Genomic DNA, 7,943 nt, shown 5'->3' with positions numbered 1-7,943 from the left:
ACATCACACCAACTTTCTTTTTACAGAAGAAAGTCAGTGGAAAAATTTCAGTTTTATAGTGGTGGGAGGGAAAATCCCTATAAAGTATTAATTTGAAAATCTCCAAAAGTGACCAGCAGAGTAGCAAGGCCATATTAAGTGGTGGGCAATAAATCCAATTTTGTCAAAATCCGCCAAAGGGTGAAAAGATCATAATTATGGGGCAATTATAGGGTGTCGTGGCCAAGTGGATAAGAACACGGAACTCAAGCTCTGATGCTTCTGTTCAGCAGAGTGTGGGTTCGATTCCCAGTCGTGACACTTGTGTCATTGAGCAAGACACTTAACTATAATTGCTTCTCTCCACCCAGGGGTAAATGGGTACCTGTGAGGGCAGAGATGGTTCTTGTGATTGATTTAGCCGAGTAGCGCATATTAATGTTGCACAGGCTGCATACTCCCCACCAGGGAGCTGAGATGGTTTAAGGAGCGAATTAAAGCCCTGTGACCAGCAGTCGATTTCACGAAACGCTAGGATCAATCTTATTTCGAGTTAGGACGAGTAACTCGTCCTAACTTAGGATGGGTTCAATGCGTCCTACGTATTTGGATACGGAACTGAACCCGTCCTAGGTCCTAAGATTATCCTAAGTTAGGAAGAGTTTGGTGAAATCGACGGCTGGGGTAATAATGTGAAGGGCTTAGGGACGCCCTCCGGGTGTGAAAAGCGCTATATAAAAACTGGCTATTATTATTATTATTAATTATTGCTAAAGTGCAACCTTCAGTGTTTTTTACTCTGTGACATTTGATGCTCATTATCATTATTAGCTGTGCCTTAGATTAATGCACACGGGACAATATTTTGATTTTTCTGGGGGAAATCTGTGCTGGGCGGCACAATTTATTTTGCTTAAGAGTGCTGGGCAAATATTGTTATAAACTACCAATAGGCCTAGAGGGCAATTGCCTTCACGCCCCCTGGTCATTGCCTTGGTGTTCTTGAAATGCTCAAGAATAAATTTTCAATTTCCTCATAGGGTGCCCTTTACCAAGAAGTGTCACTGAGTGACGCATATGCGCTTGATAAGAAGCCACTATTGTATTAGTTAATAAGCAGGGCAGTTCTTTTCAAAACTGAGAAGTCTCCCGATACCCGAACATCCACTCCGCAGTAGTAGAATTAAGCAAGGCAGTTCTCTAAGAACAACTCAACCTGGCAAGTAGATACACACATATTATATATATACTATTGTATTATTATACTAATTTGACCAGTAGAGTCCGACTTCCTGGTCCCCATCATGACAGCTTTAATCTCTGGATGCTGCTTTGCAAGATTCCCAAGGCGCTCTTAACACGACCTGCGACCCTCAGCAGCTTCAAATTATACCTAGAAAATAATAAATAAATAATAAGAATTACAACATTTATAACGCACTGAATACATAAGTTTCTAAGCGCTTTAACCAGGTGGACAAAGCAGATCTGGGGTTATGACTGAGAAAACATGATCACCATAGCGTGTCATGGCAGGGGGTGTGAGATGAGCTTGGAATGAGCAGTGGAAGAAGAGCAAAGATGTCGGGTAGCTTATTATAGTGAAGATGAAGAAAGGGCTTAAAAGGGGGGGGTAGACATTCTTCAACGAAAAATTAATCTATCACTTTGGGTCAAGTTCATAAAGCTTGTAAGCATAATTTAAGTATACATGATAAGCAAGAAATAAGGGAAGTAAAACGGTTATTATTATACAACAAAAATATTCACCAAAGTAAATTATTTAAAAACACAAGATAAGCGAGAAACAAGGGAAGTAAAATTTGTTATTATTATAAAACAAAAATATCCACAAAAATAAATTATTTAACAAATACAAGATAAGACACAGGTAAATTAGAGGAAAGTAATCATTATTCATTAATGGTGTATTCAAATAGCAAACATGGATTGGGCTAAAAGCAGAATTGTGGAAACATACAAATGGTAAAAACATTCAAATCTACTTTTCAGACTTTTGATAAAATCATTTCAATTTTGAAAAAAATATAAAAAAAAACATAGAAAAGACAAAACCAATTTATATTTGATTACATTAAATTCAAAAATATAAATTTGATTTGTTATGTTTCATTTTGTTATACACACCTTTGCACGGATTCATGGAGAATTTTACCAAGTTCAGAAAAGGAGCGTTTTGTATCAATGTACAAAACTGAAAGAGGCTCAGTCAGATCTGGAAACTTCCTGTAATAATTGTAGAAAACAAAATATAAAATGTGGAAAAATGGTTTAGTATCTTGGGACTGGCAACAAAATTGCAAGTGCATTAATAAAAACAATCATAAAATTGTCAAAAAAAAGGAAGAATTTCTTTTTCAAAAGTATTCACACAATTAAATAATTTTAAATATACATGATAAGCAAGAAATGAGGGAAGAAAAACAGTTGTTATTATTATACAACAAAAATATTCACAAAAGTAAATTCTTTAAAAACACAAGATAAGCAAGAAACAAGGGACGAAAAGTTTGTTATTATACAACAAAAATATTCACAAAATCTTTACAAAATTAAATAATTTAACAAATACAAGATACGAAACAGATAAATGAGAGAAAAGTTATTATTATTCATTATGAATTGTTTCAAGTTTGAGAGAAACAGTTGATAAAAAACTATTAGAAAAGACAAAACCTTATTGTATTTGATTACATTAAATTCTACAATATAAATTTGATTTGTTATGTTTTGTTTTGTTATTACATACCTTTGCATGGATTCATGGATAAATTTATCAAGTTTAGATAAGGATCGTTTTGTATCAATGTACAAATCTTGAAGAGGCTCAGTCAGATCTGGAAACTTCCTGTAATAATTGAAGAAAACAAAATATAAAATGTGGAAAAATGGTTTAGTTTCTTGAGACTGGCACAAAAATGCAAGTGCATTGATAAAAACAATCATTAAATTGTCGAAATATAGGAAGACAAAAGTTAAGATTTTACAATAAAAATATTCACAAAATTTAATAATTTAAGTATACATGGTAACCAAGAAATAAGGGAAGAAAAACGGTTATTATTATACAACAAAACTATTCTCAAAAGTTAACTATTAAAAAGCACATGATAAGCAAGAACCAAGGGAAGAAAAACGATTGTTATTATTATCAAACAAAATATTCACAAAATTAAATAATTTAACAAATACAAGATAACAAACAGATAAATGAGAGAAAAGTTATCGCTATTCATTAATGAATTGTTTCAAATTTTAGAGAAACAGTTGATAAACAACTAATAGAAAAGACAAAACCTTATTATATTTGATTACATTAAATTCTATGACATAAATTTGATTTGTTATGTTTTATTTTGTTATAAGATACCTTTGCACGGATTCATGGAGAACTTGATCAAGTTCAGAAAAAGGATCGTTTTGTATCATGTACAAAACTTGAAGAGGCTCAGTCAGATCTGGAAACTTCCTGTAATAAATGAAGAAAACAAAATGCTGAAAAATTATTTAATTTCTTGGGATAGGCACTAAAATGCAAGTGCATTAATAAAAACAATCATAAAATTGTTGAAATATAGGAAGACAAAAGTTAACATTTTACAATAGAAATGTTCACAAAATTAAATAATTTAAGTATACATGATAAGCAAGGGAAGAAAAACGGTTATTATTATACAACAAAAATATTCACAAAAGTAAATTATTAAAAAGCACAAGATAAGCAAGAACCAAGGGAAGAAAAACGATTGTTATTATTATACAACAAAAAATATTCACAAAATTAAATAATCTAACAAATACAAGATAACAAACAGATAAATGAGAGAAAATTTATCATTATTCATGAATGAATTGTTTCAAATTTGAGAGAAACAATCGATAAAAAAATAATAGAAGAGACAAAACCTTAATATATTTGAATACATTAAATTCTACAATATAAATTTGATTTGTTATGTTTTGTTTTGTTACTACATACCTTTGCACGGATTCATGGCAGATTTATCAAGTTCAGAAAAGGATTGTTTTGTATCAATGTACAAAACTGGAAGAGACTCAGTCAGATCTGGAAACTTCCTGTTATAATTGTAGAAAAGAAAGTATTGAAAAGGGATTAAATTTCTTGAAACTGGCAAGAAAATGCAATGAGCATTTATAAAAACAATCAGAAAATTGTCAAAATAATGGAAGAAAACAAGTAAATATTATAAAACAAAATTATTCACAAATTAAATTAAATAATTTAAAAATACAAGATAAGCAAGTTACGAGGAAGAAATAAGTTATTATTAGACAACAAATATATTCACAAAATTAAAAATTAAAAAATACAAGATAAGCAAGTAACGGGGAAGAAAAACGATTATTATTATACAACAAATAATCAAAAAAATTATTAATATAAAAATACAAGATAAGCAAGAATTAAGCAGGAGAAAAATTATAATTGTTCATTTTCGGTCTACAAAATTGTAACCATGGCTTGACCATAAATCCAAATTGCAGATAAAAACAAAAAGCAAAATTAGGGTTAATATTTACCTTTTCATAATTGAATTAACAAGGTGTAACAGGGCAGTGCAATATTTGCCTCCATTGAAAGCAAGACATATCAATGATAGCGGATATCTGCCATGGCTTCTTCGATAATATTCACAGAGGGAGTGACGAAAGAAGCGAGCTCTTGTGAAGTGCACTGAACTCATTAACACCAGCAGTATTGGTTTCTGTACAGTTCACATAGATCTCCTGCATATGGTATGCCGTGTTGGACTTCGTAAAAATGTCATTCTAAGAGAAAAATTAGAACATACAGTTTTAGAGTTTGAAAACAGTATTGGTTAAAGGGAAGGTACACGTTTGGTAATTACTCAAAACAAATATTAACTTAAAAACTGACTTGGTAACGAGCATTTGACAGGTGTTGATAGTATAAAACATTGTGGTAACAACTCCCTCTGAAGTCACGCAGTTTTGAGAAACAGGTAATTTCTCACTAAAATAATAAAAGACTTCTAGCTAGAAGTCGTTTATTCTTATCTGAAAGCACACAAATTCGTCCACCAAGGGTGTTTTTTATTTCATCATTTTCTCGCAACATCGCTGACCAATTGAGCAAAATTTTTCACAGGCTTGTTATTTTATGGTTATGATGGGATACACCAAGTGAGAAGACTGGTCTTTGACAATTATCAAACGTGTACCTTCACTTTAAGTGGTAGCAAAGCCTAAACCAGCAGGGTGCTAACCAAAAAGCCAAATTAGGGCTTGTATTTAAAAAATAGTAAAAACATTCTAACAAAGTTTTAAAAGTTAGTTGGAATACAGAGGAAACCTCACAAACTATTTAGGTAGCCTTTCCCTACCAAAAAAGAAAATAAATTATTTAAAGTGATACAAGATAAGCAAGGGATAAATAAGGAGAAAAGTTATTAATAAATTGTTGGTCTTCAAACTTGCAGAGAAAGAAGTAATTTATACTCAAATAATAAAAGACCTCATTTTATTAAGCATCTGAAAGCACACAAATTTGTGCCTTTCATTATTCTCCTGCAACTTTGAAGTCCAAAGTTTCTTGTAAAAACAATTATTATTTTATGCATATGTTGCAATACACCAAGTGAGCATACTACTGGTCTTTGAAAATTTCCAAAAGTGACCAGCAGAGTAGCAAGGCCATATTAAGTGGTGGGCAATAAATCCAATTTTGTCAAAATCCGCCAAAGGGTGAAAAGATCATAATTATGGGGCAATTATAGGGTGTCGTGGCCAAGTGGATAAGAACACGGAACTCAAGCTCTGATGCTTCTGTTCAGCAGAGTGTGGGTTCGATTCCCAGTCGTGACACTTGTGTCATTGAGCAAGACACTTAACTATAATTGCTTCTCTCCACCCAGGGGTAAATGGGTACCTGTGAGGGCAGAGATGGTTCTTGTGATTGATTTAGCCGAGTAGCGCATATTAATGTTGCACAGGCTGCATACTCCCCACCAGGGAGCTGAGATGGTTTAAGGAGCGAATTAAGGCCCTGTAACCAGCAGTCGATTTCACGAAACACTAGGATCAATCTTATTTCGAGTTAGGACGAGTAACCCGTCCTAACTTAGGATGGGTTCAATGCGTCCCACGTATTTGGATACGGAACTGAACCCGTCCTAGGTCCTAAGATTATCCTAAGTTAGGAAGAGTTTGGTGAAATCGACGGCTGGGGTAATAATGTGAAGGGCTTAGGGACGCCCTCCGGGTGTGAAAAGCGCTATATAAAAACTGGCTATTATTATTATTATTATTATTAATTATTACTAAAGTGCAACCTTCAGTGTTTTTTACTCTGTGACATTTGATGCTCATTATCATTATTAGCTGTGCCTTAGATTAGTGCACACGGGACAATATTTTCATTTTTCTGGGGGAAATCTGTGCTGGGCGACACAATTTATTTTGCTTAAGAGTGCTGGGCAAATATTGTTATAAACTACCAATAGGCCTAGAGGGCAATTGCCTTCATGCCCCCTGGTCATTGCCTTGGTGTTCTTGAAATGCTCAAGAATAAATTTTCAATTTCCTCATAGGGTGCCCTTTACCAAGAAGTGTCACTGACTGAATGATATGCGCTTGATAAGAAGCCACTATTGTATTAGTTAATAAGCAGGGCAGTTTTTTTCAAAACTGAGAAGTCTCCCGAAACCCCAACAATCTACTCCGCGGTAGTATAATTAAGCAAGGCAGTTCTCTAAGAACAACTCAACCTGGCAAGTAGATACACACATATTATATATACACTATTGTATTATTATACTAATTTGCCCAGTAGAGTCCGACTTCCTGGTCCCCATCATGACAGCTTTAATCTCTGGATGCTGCTTTGCAAGATTCCCAAGGCGCTCTTAACACGACCTGCGACCCTCAGCAGCTTCAAATTATACCTAGAAAATAATAAATAAATAATAAGAATTACAACATTTATAACGCACTGAATACATAAGTTTCTAAGCGCTTTAACCAGGTGGACAAAACAGATCTGGGGTTATGACTGAGAAAACATGATCACCATAGCGTGTCATGGCAGGGGGTGTGAGATGAGCTTGGAATGAGCAGTGGAAGAAGAGCAAAGATGTCGGGTAGCTTATTATAGTGAAGATGAAGAAAGGGCTTAAAAGGGGGGGGGGGGTAGACATTCTTCAACGAAAAATTAATCTATCACTTTGGGTCAAGTTCATAAAGCTTGTAAGCATAATTTAAGTATACATGATAAGCAAGAAATAAGGGAAGTAAAACGGTTATTATTATACAACAAAAATATTCACCAAAGTAAATTATTGAAAAACACAAGATAAGCGAGAAACAAGGGAAATAAAATTTGTTATTATTATAAAACAAAAATATCCACAAAAATAAATTATTTTACAAATACAAGATAAGACACAGGTAAATTAGAGGAAAATAATCATTATTCATTAATGGTGTATTCAAATAGCAAACATGGATTGGGCTAAAAGCAGAATTGTGGAAACATACAAATGGTAAAAACATTCAAATCTACTTTTCAGACTTTTGATAAAATCATTTCAATTTTGAAAAAAATATTAAAGAAATCAAAGAAAAGACACAACCAATTTATATTTGATTACATTAAATTCAAAAATATAAATTTGATTTGTTATGTTTCATTTTGTTATACACACCTTTGCACGGATTCATGGAGAATTTTACCAAGTTCAGAAAAGGAGCGTTTTGTATCAATGTACAAAACTGAAAGAGGCTCAGTCAGATCTGGAAACTTCCTGTAATAATTGAAGAAAACAAAATATTGAAATATTGTTTAAATTCTTGGGACTGGCAAGAAAATTGCAGGTGCATTAATAAAAACAATTATAAAATTGTCAAAAAAAGGAAGAATTTCTTTTTCAAAAGTATTCACACAATTAAATAATTTTAAATAT

Source organism: Asterias rubens, chromosome 6, assembly GCF_902459465.1.
Source record: "Asterias rubens chromosome 6, eAstRub1.3, whole genome shotgun sequence".
Lineage (NCBI taxonomy): Eukaryota > Metazoa > Echinodermata > Asteroidea > Forcipulatida > Asteriidae > Asterias > Asterias rubens.
This window is presented reverse-complemented; position numbering follows the sequence as displayed.